Consider the following 16,264-nt stretch of genomic DNA (forward strand, 5'->3'; position numbering starts at 1 on the left):
ATGACTGAAACTGTAAGGCATCTAATCTCCAGCTGTGAACTTTGGATTCATCCCTTTTTGTACAGCACCTACTCACGTTTCCTGCACAAGATCACCAAATAAATCTAAGTAACATCATACGCATTGGTGTAGTAATCTTGTACCCAGAGTCTAAAACATGTGTGTGGAAATGTATAAAATGCCAGAGTTTTTAAAAAACTGCAGCCATCCTCACACTTGGATCTGAGTCCGGGTGAGGACACACATAGGTCACAATATTCAAACAACTAGATACATGGATGGCAATACACACCTGTGATGGTTACTAAATGCTGTAGGGGGGTTTGGCTTGCAATACTGCAATTACAGACAGGCACAGGAGAGTCACTTGGAGGTGTATAGATCAGGGTTAAAAAGGTAGGTGTCCATGTAGGGAGTACCTACATCTGTGCCTGAGGTATGAGAACTATCATCAGCATGCTGCTGTACTGTGGATGTGATGAATGGTGCACAGGCCAAGGGTGGCAGGACAGACTGTGGGCAATGGGCTGTAGCACTCTCTACAAGCTCACCTGATTACGTGACCGCCCCCTCTGCAGCTACAAGAACCAAACTCCTGTGACGGGTACAACATATCCAGAACACCTTGCCACATATGATAATTCTCTTTACCAGAACGGCCACATCACACCACACCCAAGAGATGTGGTTTTGGTGTGTGTTCCGGGTGGCTTTTTGACTTTTTGCAAGCCACAAAGTGACATGTGTATGTGAATGCAGGAGTGTCTGGCTGACTCAGGGTCACTCAGGGTCACTGCAATCAAAATGGCAGAGTAGTCACCAAAGATCACAGTCACAGGATCAGGCCCCTTAGGGCCAAGTGGGGCACAGGACACACAGCGTCAGCAGGTGTAGTCTGCACGTAGTGGGTAGCAAGCTAAACAGCACCTACACAGCCATCTACCTCACACACAATATTGTACTTTTGTCTTTACCAACACCATGCATGTTGTCACTGTACATGTAACCACATATGAACATATGAACAATGAACTTACATTAGGCCATATTGAATACATGCACATTTGAAAGACATGTGCATTGACAGCAAGGAGGCACAATGTTCTGTGGGAATCACAAGTCATACACAACATGATGAATTACCTTGGGAGGCCATGCAGCATTATCCAATGTACATGGTCAGTGGCATTGCCCTGAAGACAAAAACAGTCATGCAATGATGTCACCTGTAATGCTGCAGAAAGATTCTCCACACGACTGCCAGGGACTGGCCATACCTTTCATCATCAGAGTGGTACGATGCTCAAAGGGTTCCACCTCCAAATAGCCCCTTGATCTGAGTACAAATGACAGACACAAAAGGGTGATCAGGCGAGGGAAGGAGAGGATGGGAACTGCAGGGAGGGAGATCTGAAACAGAGGCAAACAAGCATTAGGATTACATTCTTATGTCACTGATTAAACAAATACCTCATGAGATACACTGTACCAGTTACACCAGTGAAGTGTAACCACTGTACCCTATTTGAGATCACAGATAATGCTATGACATAAGATCAGATGCTTGAACACGGACACATAAAATCTAGGACAGTCTGTCACCTATTTGATTCTTGTGTAATGCTCACAAGTCTGCTATTATGCAATGAGATCCATGTGGACAAAAACTAAGTCACAGTGTATGATGATGTGTCCCAAACCAAGAAATCAAAATGTATGGCAGTGCCACTTACGCAAAGTCAAATATCTGTATTTGGCCCTGTGTATCCGTAAGGGCCATAAAGGCAAACTTGACATCACCCACAACAGCTGTAAGCATCACATATGATGAGGAAGCTAATGACCTATATGCAATGAAGCCACTCTGGAGCCAGTCTTTTGTTCTTGCAACTGAGCCTCACTATGCTAAACATGACAAGCAGGTGGAAATTAAGTCAACAGCAAGTAATGAGGAGCCAAGCCACATAAAGAACCCTACCGTCACCATGAAATGCTGCACGGGACAAGAGAATCATGTGAATAACCTCACCCCACTGGTGCCGCGGAATAATTTACATGTGCTTCAGCCCACCATTGTGATGTCATCAGCGGAACATACCTGGCATCATGTGAATGGAAACTGAACTTCAACTCACTGTGAAGGCTAGCGTAGCAGTATTCTCAACCTGCACTGAGGTAACAACATCACAGTGACATGACATACTGGCACAAGGGGCAATGCATCCATGCAAACAGACTCACAGGACAGTTGTCTTAACATGTGGGACATACACCGGGCCACACCTACACAACATGGTTTTTGGGAAACCAAACTGTACTGGCCCACAAGGTTGAGGGGATGATCCAGACACATCCTGCTGCACACAGGGAGGCTGCAATCCCCCATAGAGTCCGTGGTTGTGATCTCCCACACAATGTCAAACCATGGTATGTGCAATGTTTCAGTGTCAATGTTTACACACATTGATGCATTCACCAGAGTCAAAACTCAACGACAGATGACTGACTGTCAGATAGGGTGACTATCCTGTCATGGGAGTGGGGCTACATGTAATTGGAAACATGATGTTGTTGCATGTATGCATGGTCCAACAACATGCGCATGAACATGTACCACACAATTGAAACCATCCCAACGCAAAACAGCCTTATATGAGTCCTTACCCAAACTGACATTTCCACATGTCCGTGCATGCTCCGTTGATTCGGCTGGCGTTGCTATCATCATGAGCAATAGCAGGCTGACCAAGATGACACCAACGGACAACAGGCAGGGCGACCTGGGAATGAGAGGCACACAAGGGGTCAAGTTCAGTATAATTTCATTCAGACATGGTCATGTTGAATAGACTGAGGTTGTACTACACTTGTACATTCCAAGCTCACACATAGCACGTATGTGTGTGGCATTACATCTGCACCTGTGTGACACTGCACAACAAACATCAAAGTGACATTGCATACAGTCAGCTGGACACACAGCATGCTACCATTGCAACTCTATGGTACATGCTTGAACAAAATGCCCCTAGGACTCACCCCTATGAAAAGAAGTTGTGGATGAGGTGACTCCGGATATCATCTTCAACCTCCTCATCACCTGCATCCTGGCTAAGGCCTTCATCCTCAACGGGCGGATGTTCCAGCTCATCAGGATCTAGGATGAGTGGCACAGCCTTCTCCACTGCCATGTTGTGTAGCATGCAGCACACCATGAAGATGTTACGCACCTTGAGTGGGGTGTATTGGAGGACTCCGCCTGTCTTCTCGAGTCACCTGAACCGGCTCTTCAGGAGTCTAAATGTTCGCTCTATCCCCCGCCTGGTCTGCCCATGAGCCTTGTTGTACCGATGGTCTGCAGCTGTCCTGGGGTTGCGTAGCAGAGTTATGAGCCACGGCATGTTTGGATATCCTGCATCTCCTGCAAATTGACATCATGGAAATGAGTGTGTTATATGATGCAGTTAAGGAAGTAATGACATACAGACATACATGAGTAACAGAGTTTACCCACCGACAAGACATGCCCAATGGTTGTGCAGCTGCAGCATCATCTGTGGTACCCTGCTATGCCTCATGATGAATGCATCGTGGCACAATCCTGGAAAACGTGCACAAACATGGGAGAGCAGCATGTTGGCAAGACACACCACCAGGGCATTTATCGATTGGTAATGTTTCCTGTTGCGGTACGCTTGCTCCTGAGCCTGTTGTGACACCAGAGAAACATGTGTTCCATCAATCGCACCAATTACATGTGGCTTGCGTCCCAGGGCATAGAATTCCCCCTTGACATCTGTCAACTGTTCAGGAGTAGGGAATGTTATGAATTCATCTATGTGCAGCAACATAGCAGCCAATACATCACGTTAAACCCGGCTTAACATGGTTTGGGACATCCCCCCACATCACCTATGGTAAATTGGAACGTACTTGTGGCAAAGAAATGTAGGGCTGCCAACACCTTTACCTTGGGTGTCAGCGCAGTTGGATACCTGTGTCGGGGTTGGAGATGTGGTTCCAGCCTGTCCGTCAGGTCCTGAATCAACTGTTGTGTGAAGCGGTAACGCCGTATGCAATCACGTTCCCTCATGGCATCCAAGTCTGGCAACGGCCTTGGCAGAGGGGGTGCCCTGCACAACATATTTAGGAAAAAATGTGTACAACTCTCAGACAAAGACAATTACAATGTACATGGCACAAGCAACACTGCTTCAACGAATCTAATCAATTTTGAGTCTGGCGTGGGCTACACATTGAGGACACATGTGCCAGCTGGCTGCAACTCCTCCATGATGACTGATAGACTTGTTGTCTGTGGAATGGACATGACATGCATACAAATGATCTGCTGGGCTGGTCTGAGTGAGCAGGACAATGTATCACGTCAGTGACACATGTCACATGAACTGCATGAGGAGGTTGTCTGCACATCCAGACAGCTGACAGCAATGAACACACCCACATCACATGTGCCATCATTTGCACATTTCAGACATATTGTGATTGAGGTGTGCATTTGCAAAAACTACCACATGGACATTATCAGACTGCAGAAATGTATGTTTTGGGAAAAATGGTCTATGATGCCATCACACATATGAGCGGTTCATTTGCACAAGTGGCATGGTGTGCGTACATGTGAAACCCTGTCATCACGGCAAAGACCCATCATAGATGCTCCTACAGCAGATACACTTGACAGTATACAAACAGCATGCACAATCTCGCACATGGCACTCACATGACGCGGTCACAAAGGGTCATGCTGGGCATCAATTTGACATCTGTGACAGTGGGCGTGTTGCTGTCATCATGTGACAGATGCCTGTACTGAATGGTGTGCCATACCAGTGTTGATGTGCATCACAATATGTTCAAGACGTAACTCAGGTGAGAAGTTTGAATGTATGTGAAACACATGTGCACCATGAATAATGACATGTCTCAACAGCTCTTCACACATCAACTGTGCCACAAGATCACATTCCCTGTGCTATATCACTGTCTGCCACACCTAGGGCATGCTGATGTAAGGATGCCATGCAAATCTTTACATCCACATCCTCAACATGAGCCTACACCTAAATCACTGCCATGTGATTTTCTGGTATCACTCTCCCAATGGTGCCATGAATGAGCTTATGAACGCAGCCTGTACATGCATTCACTTGAGCATGTCAAATGCACATTACCCCAATTGTACGTGCATGTGTACGGCTCGTTTCCCTATTGCATTGTAGCCATACGCGAGCAGAGCGTACCCCAATTGAACGTGCGTGTGTACGGCTTGTTTCCCTATTGCATTGTAGCCATACGCGAGCAGAGCGTACCCCAATTGAACGTGTGTGTGTGCGGCTCGTTTCCCTATTGCATTGTTGCCATATGCGAGCAGAGCATACCCCAATTGAACGTGCATGTGTACAGCTCGTTTCCTTATTGCATTGTAGCCATAGGCGAGCAGAGCGTACCCCAATTGAACGTGCGTGTGTACGGCTCGTTTCCCTATTGCATTGTAGCCATACGCGAGCAGAGCATACCCCAATTGAACGCGCGTGTGTACGGCTCGTTTCCCTATTGCATTGTGGCCATACGCGAGCAGAGTGTACCCCAATTGAACGTGCGTGTGTACGGCTCGTCTCCCTATTGCATTGTAGCCATACGCGAGCAGAGCGTACCCCAATTGAACGTGCGTGTGTACGGCTTGTCTCCCTATTGCATTGTAGCCATACGCGAGCAGAGCGTACCCCAATTGAACGTGCGTGTGTACGGCTCGTTTCCCTATTGCATTGTAGCCATACGCGAGCAGAACGTACCCCAATTGAACGTGCGTGTGCACGGCTCGTTTCACCATTGAATGAGTTGCATTCGCCACGGAAATCGCACCGTACTTGTGTGGGGATTCCAGAAAATACATAGGGAACATATAGGGGAACAGTGGAATGGGCAGAATGCAGCCTGGTTGTCTAGGAAAGAGAGATTTGAGAGTGTTCTACAGGTGTTCTGGAAAATTCAGTTGGGCAAAACTATACAATGTTGCAAAAGTTGTTGTTGAGCTCAAGCTCAGTTTTTAAACCATGCAAATGTGTGTCATGGTCTTAAGTGTCATGGGATTGGATGAAACATGGGATGCAAACTATTCTGGCCTGTCACACAGTACTCCTTGGACTCACAGACCCTCTGCAGCACAGATATAAGGCAGCATGTGGCTGTGAGAGGGCACTTGCCTGCACAACATTGGAGTGGACAACACAGCTGCTGTCTCTGTATCCTCTGGACCCTGATTTTGCCGAGCATGGAGAGGGCACCTGCATTCAGTGAGGGGGAGAACAGGGCCCTGCTGGATGCCCTCCTGCCTAACTACAGCAAGCTGTATGGGAGACCAGAGGAGCAGGTGAGTGATGAGTGCACTACCTTGGACTGCGCACCTGTTGTGTGTGTGACACTACAGCCATTGTGTATTTATTGTAAAGAGATGCTATGTTGTTTGGAGTGAGTGCCGGTGTGTACAGTGTGGTATCTCACATGCAGTTAATTATGTGGTGTAATAGTGTTTACTGCTCCTCAGCATTGTGCTAACTGTGACATTAACTGCAATGTGAATCACACTTTCTGCTGTGCCACACCTTGCATGTTCTTTTTGAATGGTTTCTGAGCTGTTGCAGTGTTCCCCCACAAATGGCAGATGAATGTACTCACTGTAGATGGATTTGGTCATGACCTGTGTGCTTGTTGGACTAAATCATGCTTTGAAGTGATGTACATTGAAGAGTGTGATTGATCTTTGTCACCTGGCAAATTGTGCAGGTGATGTTTTGCAAGACTGGTGCATGACGTATGCCACAGCTATACCCTTGTGATGAGACAAGTATGTTGCGCCGTGTGCATGACTTGGACAGTTAGCATGAGGCCTGTGTCACATCTTTCGAAGATGTGACATGTGCTATTTGATGTTGTATACACGGTTGACAATGACAAGCAGATGAGCTGTGCCAGGGTGTGCATGTGTGGTCTGAAGAGGGTTATTTGGTGTAGTGGGGTATGTGACAGCATGTCACGTGCTGCAGTGCACCCTGATGCAGCATATATTGCTCAGTGTGTGCCATGCTCAAAGAGTAGTTTGCACCCCTTATGACATCTGTAGTCTTTCAATGGCATGTAGTGCATTGTTGTATGCTCACAGGCCACATACACATGGCAATGATGGAAGTCTGGTCAGCATCCTATGCCCTGTTGTCATCGTCTATTTGGTGCAAGTGTGTGTCTTTGGGACATGGACCAGGTGTACTGATGTTGTATCACTTTATGTTCATGACTGGTATCTGCCTATGAGAAGGCTGACATCTGGCTGGACAACACCAGCCCTGTCAGGAGTGAGGGGGGCCTTGCAGGAGGCTCTGTACCATCAGGAAGAGGTGGCAGGACATCCGGTGATGGACCCGCCGCATCGCCAGGGTCCAAATCAAGCTCGAAGCTCCACGCTGGCATGGCGGCACCCGCCACCTCATGCCCCATATGCTCCGGGTCCTGGAAGTGGTGTTCCCAGACCTCCATAGGCAGTTGCAGGAGGGACAGCAGCAAGCAGGGGGTAGGTACATGTCTGTTTGTTGTCATTTGTGTCACATGCTACCTGCAGTGCTCAGAGACATGGTAACACTCCCACAGTTGGGGTGGTGTGGTCAGACAGGCACTTTGTGCATTGGCATTAGAATGGCCCATATTCAGCAGATGCTGGTTTACACGCCTTGCCCTGCTCCACATTTGTCCAGTACTTTGGTAATTTATTGTTTTTGACATGTACTCCTAAGGTGCAATGTCTTAGTATGCATATTCCTTGGCACATCATCATGTTGGAGGGAGGTCTGTGACACCAGTTGGTACCTTACCTGTTGCACCACCTGTGCACTGTGTCTGCCCTTCTTCATATTTTGCCACTGATCAGGAGTCTCAACATGTTTTCTGCATGAGTCAGCCACAGTGGCCTTTGTCCATGGTAAACTTTCTAATTCTCATGTGTTAGCTACAGGTGCACACTGTACATGTATACTAATTTTGGCTTGTGCATACTCACACTGGTCAGTGTGTGTGTGCATATTCTCAAAATATGTTGCAGGTTGTTTGGAAATAATATTGATGGTCAGCCACACAATGTCAGTTTGGGTGTAGACAGCTGTGATGCCAGTGTGAGGTGATGGAACACTTGTTTCAGGTCCCAGGATGGCATCACATGGCAGTTCAGACAGGACTTTTCCCATGTGGCACAGGGTCAAACCGATTCAAACATGACCAGGTCTGGATTTGGGTGGCAGGGTGGGCAAATGAACAGTGATTTATCATCAGCTATCCTGTTGTCAGGCAGGGGCTCATCATTGTGACTCTCATACAAGTTGTGGCCTTGCCTGTTACTTGTATCCTACTACACATTGAGCGTTGTATCTTACAATTGCGCATTACTAGGCTTAGCATTGTGCAGAGTTCAGTGGCATGTGACTCATGATACATGCCATGTTTAGAAATGTGCCCAAATGATTTGTAGCTGATATGTCTGATGTGTACAGGTGACTGGTATATTTTTCTTATTCTCCTTGCCAACAGCATCATCAAAACAATCTGGAGGAGACAGAGGCGCGGACCAGACAGAGGGACCCAGCAACAGTGCCACCAGCTTTGAGGAGTCAGAGGGAGGCAGTGGCACGGAAGGTGAGGAGAGTCAGACGGCCGGACCTCATGAGCACGACACCTCCTACCATGCGGAAAGCTCAGAATCAGACTCTCTGGAGGAGGGGGAATATGCAGCTATGCCATCTTCTACATCTTTGGCTGTCCCCTCCTCCTCCAGTACCATCTCCACCCTCCCAGTTGTTAGGGTCCCTAGGGTCCGTGCTAGCCCCGTGCCTCCTTTGTTCCTGGCACCGCAGCCCCTGCCCATGTCTCCCCTGCTGCCCTCAGTGCTGAGTCTGTGGACCTACTCCGGCAGATTGAAGTAGGTCAGACATCCATGTTGACTGTTCTCCATGGACAAACATAAATCATGACACAGCTGTTGTCGTTCATGGAGGGCATGTCATCTGCCATGTCTGATCTACGTCGGAGTGTGGCTGGCATAGAGTCAGCACAGATGGCAGCACTGTCCACCCTGCAGCATCTGCCCCCCCTCCTTCAGACCCATCCACCTCAGCCTCTCCCATACCTGCCCAACGTACACGCAGACGCCACAGGTCAGGCACCACAACAGACACACCCAGCACACCCACACGGCAGACAAAGCGCAAATCTCCACGCACCCAATCTCAAGGGGATGTAGGCACACCCACAGGGAGAGGAGACAGACGTCACACACGCATCCACAGACCCACGACAACATACTCACAGCTCTCTACCTCCACCCCTAATGTGTCCCCGGGTTCAGGTGGTAGTTTTTCTGAACTGGCTGAAGTGTGCAGCCAAGTACATTTAGCTACATTCAGCGAGGCACCGGCCAGTGTGCAGGAATCCATACCACCTGCAACCACTACACCTGTCCTTGCCGGAGGATTCCCCAGATGATGCCCCCACTGTTTCCACAGATGATTGAACTCTATGTGCAGGCAAGTTTGGATGTGACAACATCCAGTATGCCACAATCTTTTTTCCCCGTTATTTGGACTGGCCATTGGCCTTCTGTGAGCATGGACTCATATTTACGATTTTTCTTTTAGTGTGGTTGAATAAAGCTTTTAATTTTTGTTTCTGTACTTTTGCTTTTCTGATAATGGCTTAGGGTGCTGTGTGCCTGGGAGCTGGTGTGATGTTCAGATTTGGGTATTGTAACATGTGTATATTTCCTGATGGTAATGAGGTTCACCATGGTATGTTTCTGCTTTAACTGCTGGGCACTGCTGGGGGTCTTAGCCACACACACCCTCTACTGCTGGGCACTGCTGGGCACTGATGGGGGTCTTAGCCACACACACCCTCTACTGCTGGGCACTGCTGGGACTCATAGCCACACACACATACTCTACTGCTGGGCACTGCTGGGGGTCTTAGCCACACACACCCTCTACTGCTGGGCACTGCTGGGCACTGCTGGGACTCATAGCCACACACACACTCTACTGCTGGGCACTGCTGGGCACTGCTGGGACACATAGCCACACACACCCTCTACTGCTGGGCACTGATGGGCACTGCTGGGACTCATAGCCACACACACCCTCTACTGCTGGGCACTGCTAGGCACTGATGGGACTCATAGCCACACACACACTCTACTGCTGGGCACTGCTGGGCACTGCTGGGACTCATAGCCACATACACACTCTACTGCTGGGCACTTCTGGGCACTGCTAGGGGTCTTAGCCACACACACTCTCTACTGGTGGGCACTGATGGGTGTGTTTTCCACACATCACTTAGATGTGACGCAACATACACATACATTTCTGACGTATGTCCCACACGTCTCACCTTTCTGCTGGTGATATGCGGTAGTGTGTGGCGCACCGTACACCGAGGTTGATGGCGTAGGTGCGACACGTCCAACTATTACACTGGTGATATGCGGTAGCGTGTGACGCACCGTACCCCAAAGTTGATGGTGTAGGTGCAACACGTCTCACTATTACACTGGTGATATGCGGTAGCGTGTGGCACACCGTACCCCGAGGTTGATGGCATAGGTGCGACACGTCTCACTATTACACTGGTGATATGCGGTAGCGTGTGGCGCACCGTACCCCAAGGTTGATGGCATAGGTGCGACACGTCTCACTATTACACTGGTGATATGCGGTAGCATGTGGCGCACTGTATCCCGACATTACAGGCGTGCAATGGTGATGTGCTCGTGTGGCGCCACATACAGGTATACTTCAGTTGTTGTGGTTCGTTGTACTCACCGTCTGCGCCATTGTCGGTTTCTGTGTACGAGGTGGTGGGTGTACAGGACTGGGATGACACGGACGATGGGGTTCATGTCTTGTTTGTCGCGTACTGGGGTGCGGTTCGGCCCGGACTCTGCTTTTACGGCAGTTTTCAGCTCTCGTAGCAAAAGAGCCGTCCGGAGTGTCTTCAGCACGGATCGTACTTCCTGGTATGGATGACGCGGTCTATTTACGTTCAGACGTAGCGTGAAGCGTCACCCGAATGCAATTCGTATGCACTTTCGATTTGTACGGAGTTTGTTACGACTCGTACGGAGTGATGCTTTGGGTTGGGATCGTACTTGCAGAATCATACGGGGACGTTTACGAGTACGATTCATACGGGGAAAAACGCTCCGTACGAAGATTCGGAGCGCTTTTTACCCGATCGGAATCGACCCACAAATGTATTGGTTTATCTAATGAACGAATTCTCTTCAGTACTAAAATGAAGAGTTTTCTCTTCACTTTAAAAGCCTTTTCAACAATGGATTCAATATGCTTCTTTTTATAAAATTGTTTTCTCTTTCTATATTTTTTGTGTCTTTCAGTAAGTTATTCACAACTCTGTTGTAAAAAAATCGTTGGCTGATTTCTTTATATTGATATTCTCTTCTTTGACTATAAGTTGTATCCTTTGTTTTTACATTGCCTTTTTTGCTTTTCCTATTCTTTTCACTTTTTCTTGTGCTTGGAACATTTTCACTGCTTTGCACATTTTCTCAGTCTAGTAATCTTTTTTATAAAGTTTTTTGAAGTCTTACCAGAAATTGTTCTCTTTTTAGCCACATTATGTTGGTCTTCCAAGAGTTGTGGTTGAGTTTTTTTCAAATAAGTATTCTAATTCTGACTTTTTATTTGTCTTTCTTTGTGTGGCATGATAACTTTATTTTATCGATAATAAACAGTATCTGTAAAAAATAAACATATATAAGTATTTTTTAAAAACTTAAAAAAAATATTCATTTTTGTTACTATACAAACACATTTCATACACATTATAACAAAAAAATGTAAGCCTGAAGCAGAAGTGTGAAAGTTGTAAGAGGACTACATACATAGTGCAAACCAGTTTGAAGCACTCCATAACACTAAAACCTGAAGTAGTCTATGAGTACATACTTATTATCTAAATGATCACTATACTAGAAGAAAAGACACTGAGTTAATTCATAATTGGTTCACTTTTACTTTAGTAAATAGATTACTACATGGTACATAAACAGTCACTATGGTTTTGGAACACTACAGATTTACAATTTAGAGTAGTGCAGTGTTGTTTGTCTAGTGTAAGGACTCGTGCTGGAGTAGTGTTCTAGGGTAGCACAGTGGTATTTGGGTAGTGTAGGAGATCGTGCTGGGTTAATGTATTAGAATTTAGGGAACTGCACTGGTGATTGCATAGTGTAGGTGATCATACATGGGGTGGATTTAGGGTTTAGAGTAGTGCAGTGGTCTTTGTGTAGTGTAGGGGGTCCTGCTGGATTAGTGTTCTAGGATAGTCTAGTCGTGATTGGGTAGTGTAAGATGTCATGCTGAGATTGATTTAATGTTTAGGGTAGTGCAATGGTGTTTGGGTAGGGTAGGAGGTTGTACTGGGGGTAGATTTAGGGTTTACGGAAGTGCAGTGGACTTTGTGTACTGTAGAGGGTCCTGCTAGGACAGTGTTCTAGGACACTACAGTGGTCTTTATATAATGTACAGAGACATGCTAGGGATATTGTTTTAGGAATTAAGATAGTGCAGTGGTGTTTGTATACTGTAGGTGGTCATGCTGTGTACTGCAACGATGTTTGACTAGTGTAGAAGATCGTGGTGAGGTACTGTTCTAGGATAGTGCAGTGGCGTTTATGTATGTAAGGGGTCATAATAGGGATAGTGTTTTAGAGTTTAAGGTACTGTAGTGGTTTTCGTGGAGTGTATGGAGTCGTACTGCAGTAGTGTTTTACGTTAGTACAGTAGTGTTTCAGTAGTGTACGGGGTTATACTGGAGTAGTGTTCTACAATAGTACAGTTGTGATTGGGTAGTGTAGGAGGTGATGGTGAGATAGATTTAATGTTTAGAGTAATGCAATGGTATTTGAGTAGTGTCCAGGGTCGTGCTGTGTAGTGTTTTATTATTCAGGGTAGTGCAGCAGTGTTTATACAGTGTAGGGGGTCATACTAGGGGGAGATTAAGAGTTTAGAGTACTGCACTGGTCTTTCTGTAGTATAGAGGGTCGTGTTGTGGTAATGTAGAAAATAAACTGGTGTTTGGGTAGTGTTGAAGGTTCTGCAGAACAATATGTAAGATTTAATGTAGGAAAACCACAACATTCTATTGCCAATAACTTTGGCGTTGATTAATGAATCTTCTTAAAATTCTCCAAATGTTTGGCCAACTCAGTTCCGCTCCTACCCTGAAAGTTTGGGGGTGATTGCTGACGTGGGAACAGAGAAAAAAGGAGAGTACCAAAATGCATTTCCCCATGCAATTTCCCATCCATAAGACCTTTTGCTCGGCTACAGCCCGAACGGCTGAAGGGAATTACACCAAATTTGGCAGAGAGGTAGTCCTCAGTTCCGACTTGTGCCTTTGGCATATCTGGAGTCAATCTGTTCAGTAGTTTCTTTGACAATTACGGTTAAAGTCATTTACATATCTATGGGTGCGAAGGATTCGCAGATTGTGCGAGGATTGGCCTCGTAGGATAAGTGCACAGTCCCGATGATGCGCTGAATTCTAAATGGCTGTCAAGCGGTTGTAAACATTAGAAATCAGTAATTGTTGCCAGCCATTTTGGGCCTCGGTAGAAGCAAGCCTGAGGAAGTCAGTGAAATATGTGTGCAAAATGTGAAAAGGAGACAGGGTAGACACACCCTGACACCCTAGTCCTGCTCAGGGGGTCACATAAGGACACATGAACTGCCAAAATACTTCTCTAAGACTGAATCCTAAATGCACAGACTCACTGTGTGATTCTAGACAAATAACAATATTCCTTATAAATACAGTAATAAGATACTATAGTAGAGTTTGGATAGTGTAAAGGATCCTGCTGTGATAGATTTAAGCTTTAGAGAACTGAAATGGTAATTAGGTAGTATAAGGACTCATACTGGTGTAGTGTTCTAGAATAGTGCAGTGGTGTTTATGTACCATAAGAGATCATGCTAGGGATAGCGTTTCAGGCTTTAAGATAATGCTGGGGTGTTTTTATATTATAGGAGGTCATGGTAGGGGAATGTTCTAGGAAATTAACTGGTGTTTGGCTAGTGTAGGAGGTTCTACTGGTGTGGATTTAATTTTTAGGGTAGTAAAGTGGTGAATAAGTAGTGTAGGTGGTCATGCTGGAAGTAGATTAAGGGTTTTCAATAGTGTAGTGGAGTTTGGGCAGTGTAGGAAATCATACTGGTGGAAGTGTCAGTGCAAAAACATCAACCATACATTATACATATTTCAGAACTGCATTTTACTATTAATACTAAACTCATTTTGGAAACACATAACCAATGACTATTTTCTAATTCTACCAAAATGTGACAACACAATACGTTTTTAACTAATAACATATCGGTAAACATATGAAGGGGCATATTATCAATCAGATAAAGTTAAAATTATCGCTGTTTTAGCAACAGAAAAGTGCAGCAAAAGCGGCAATAATGGCCTTGATAATATGCCGTCACGAATTCCAACAAAAGCCCATGTTCACACTAGAACATAGGTTTCACAAGTGCATAATATGTAGCCCATTATCCCTGCTTTAGTGGCAGTTTTCTGCTGCTAAAAAGACAATAATTTTTAACGTCCTGCTTCATAATATGCCCCGAAGTACCAAAATGCTTCTCTCAGAGTGATTCCTAAAAGCACAGAAGACACACTGTGGGGCATATTATCAAGAACGGTGATATGATTATCGCTGCTTTAGCGACAGGAAACTGCCACTAAAGCAACGATAATGGGCTTGATAATATGCCCTTCTGAATTCCCATAGCAGTCCAGGTTCACACCTCAACCAGATAGAAAAAAGAATATATAGCAAGCACCAATTCAATATGCCAGATTACTCTAGGTGAAAAAATTCCAAACACGTAACCACATGATGTGTTTCATAAATAGACCAAGACTATCATTCATTTATAAAGATATATTTATGTTTTTTAGTAACAGTTATAGTTCATTTCACATGATACATATTAATAGATTTCTTTTTTTTAAATTATTTACTTTCTCTTTGCAATAAGGTTTTTTTTTAAAACACTGTGTCAATAAATACAAACAAAAAAGGAAAATACTAAATCCTGTGTATCCTTCACCCTCATTACATAACACATAATCAAATTCATATGAACATTCTATTACTTTGTTCAACCACAGCAGTGTTGAATACACGGTCGATGTATCATTGATGGAAGCAAAGCGGTAGATAGACGCTACGCGCGTTTCTGCAACACTGCCTTCATCAGGAGGCAATCTATTGCAATAAAAAAGGTTATTTCTGCAACCTTGATCGGACTGACTAATAGTGTCAAAGATTTTGTCACAAGTGAAGAGACAATGAAGTGACTTTTATATATGTCCTTTTCAGTTTACATAGTACAGGAGGCTCGATATCCAGCTAAAAAACCTTTGCCAGGGTAGTGTTACTTAATGTAACACCACAACCTGGTCTGCTATAGGAATTCACAAGAGCATACTATCAATCCCATTTTCGCCGCTTTAGCGGCTGTTTCCTACCACTAAAGCAACGATAATGTTATCGCTGTTCTTGATAATATACCCCTGTGTGATTCTAGACAAACAAAACGATACCTTCTATTTTACTAAAACACATTTCGTAGTCTAGAATGAGTACTACATTTAAATCTACAAACTTCAGTCATTTTTGCAACAAAAAAAAAATAACTGGTTTCTAATTCTACCAAAATAAGAGAACAGCATAGTTATCTGTGTGCAAACACATAAAACAAACAAATGCTTATCTCAGAATGCTTTCTAAATGCACACATATTCACAATAAAATTCGGGAGAAAAAAAAGAATATTTCCTTCACTTTAGCGGAACAAACACATTACTCTAATTAAAACCAAAATGCACCACTTACATTCCCTCACAAATTAATAACTCACACAGCAGATTTTCTTATTCAAAATCTCTGTTTTCAACACCTCTCACCAGAACTATGGAATGGCAGAGTTTCCCTCTCATTCTCAACACATATACACCTGAATATCAAACCACATTCTGACTCTAACGTATAGTCATTTATATACTCCAAATCTCATATACACTGTCAGGCGCTAAGCTATTGTGCCTACAGAACCATTACAGCAATGAACTAAAACTCCCAGAAGTCTTAGTATCTGGGGAAGAGCCT

This window comes from Lissotriton vulgaris, chromosome 5 (genome assembly GCF_964263255.1).
Source record: "Lissotriton vulgaris chromosome 5, aLisVul1.2, whole genome shotgun sequence".
NCBI lineage: Eukaryota > Metazoa > Chordata > Amphibia > Caudata > Salamandridae > Lissotriton > Lissotriton vulgaris.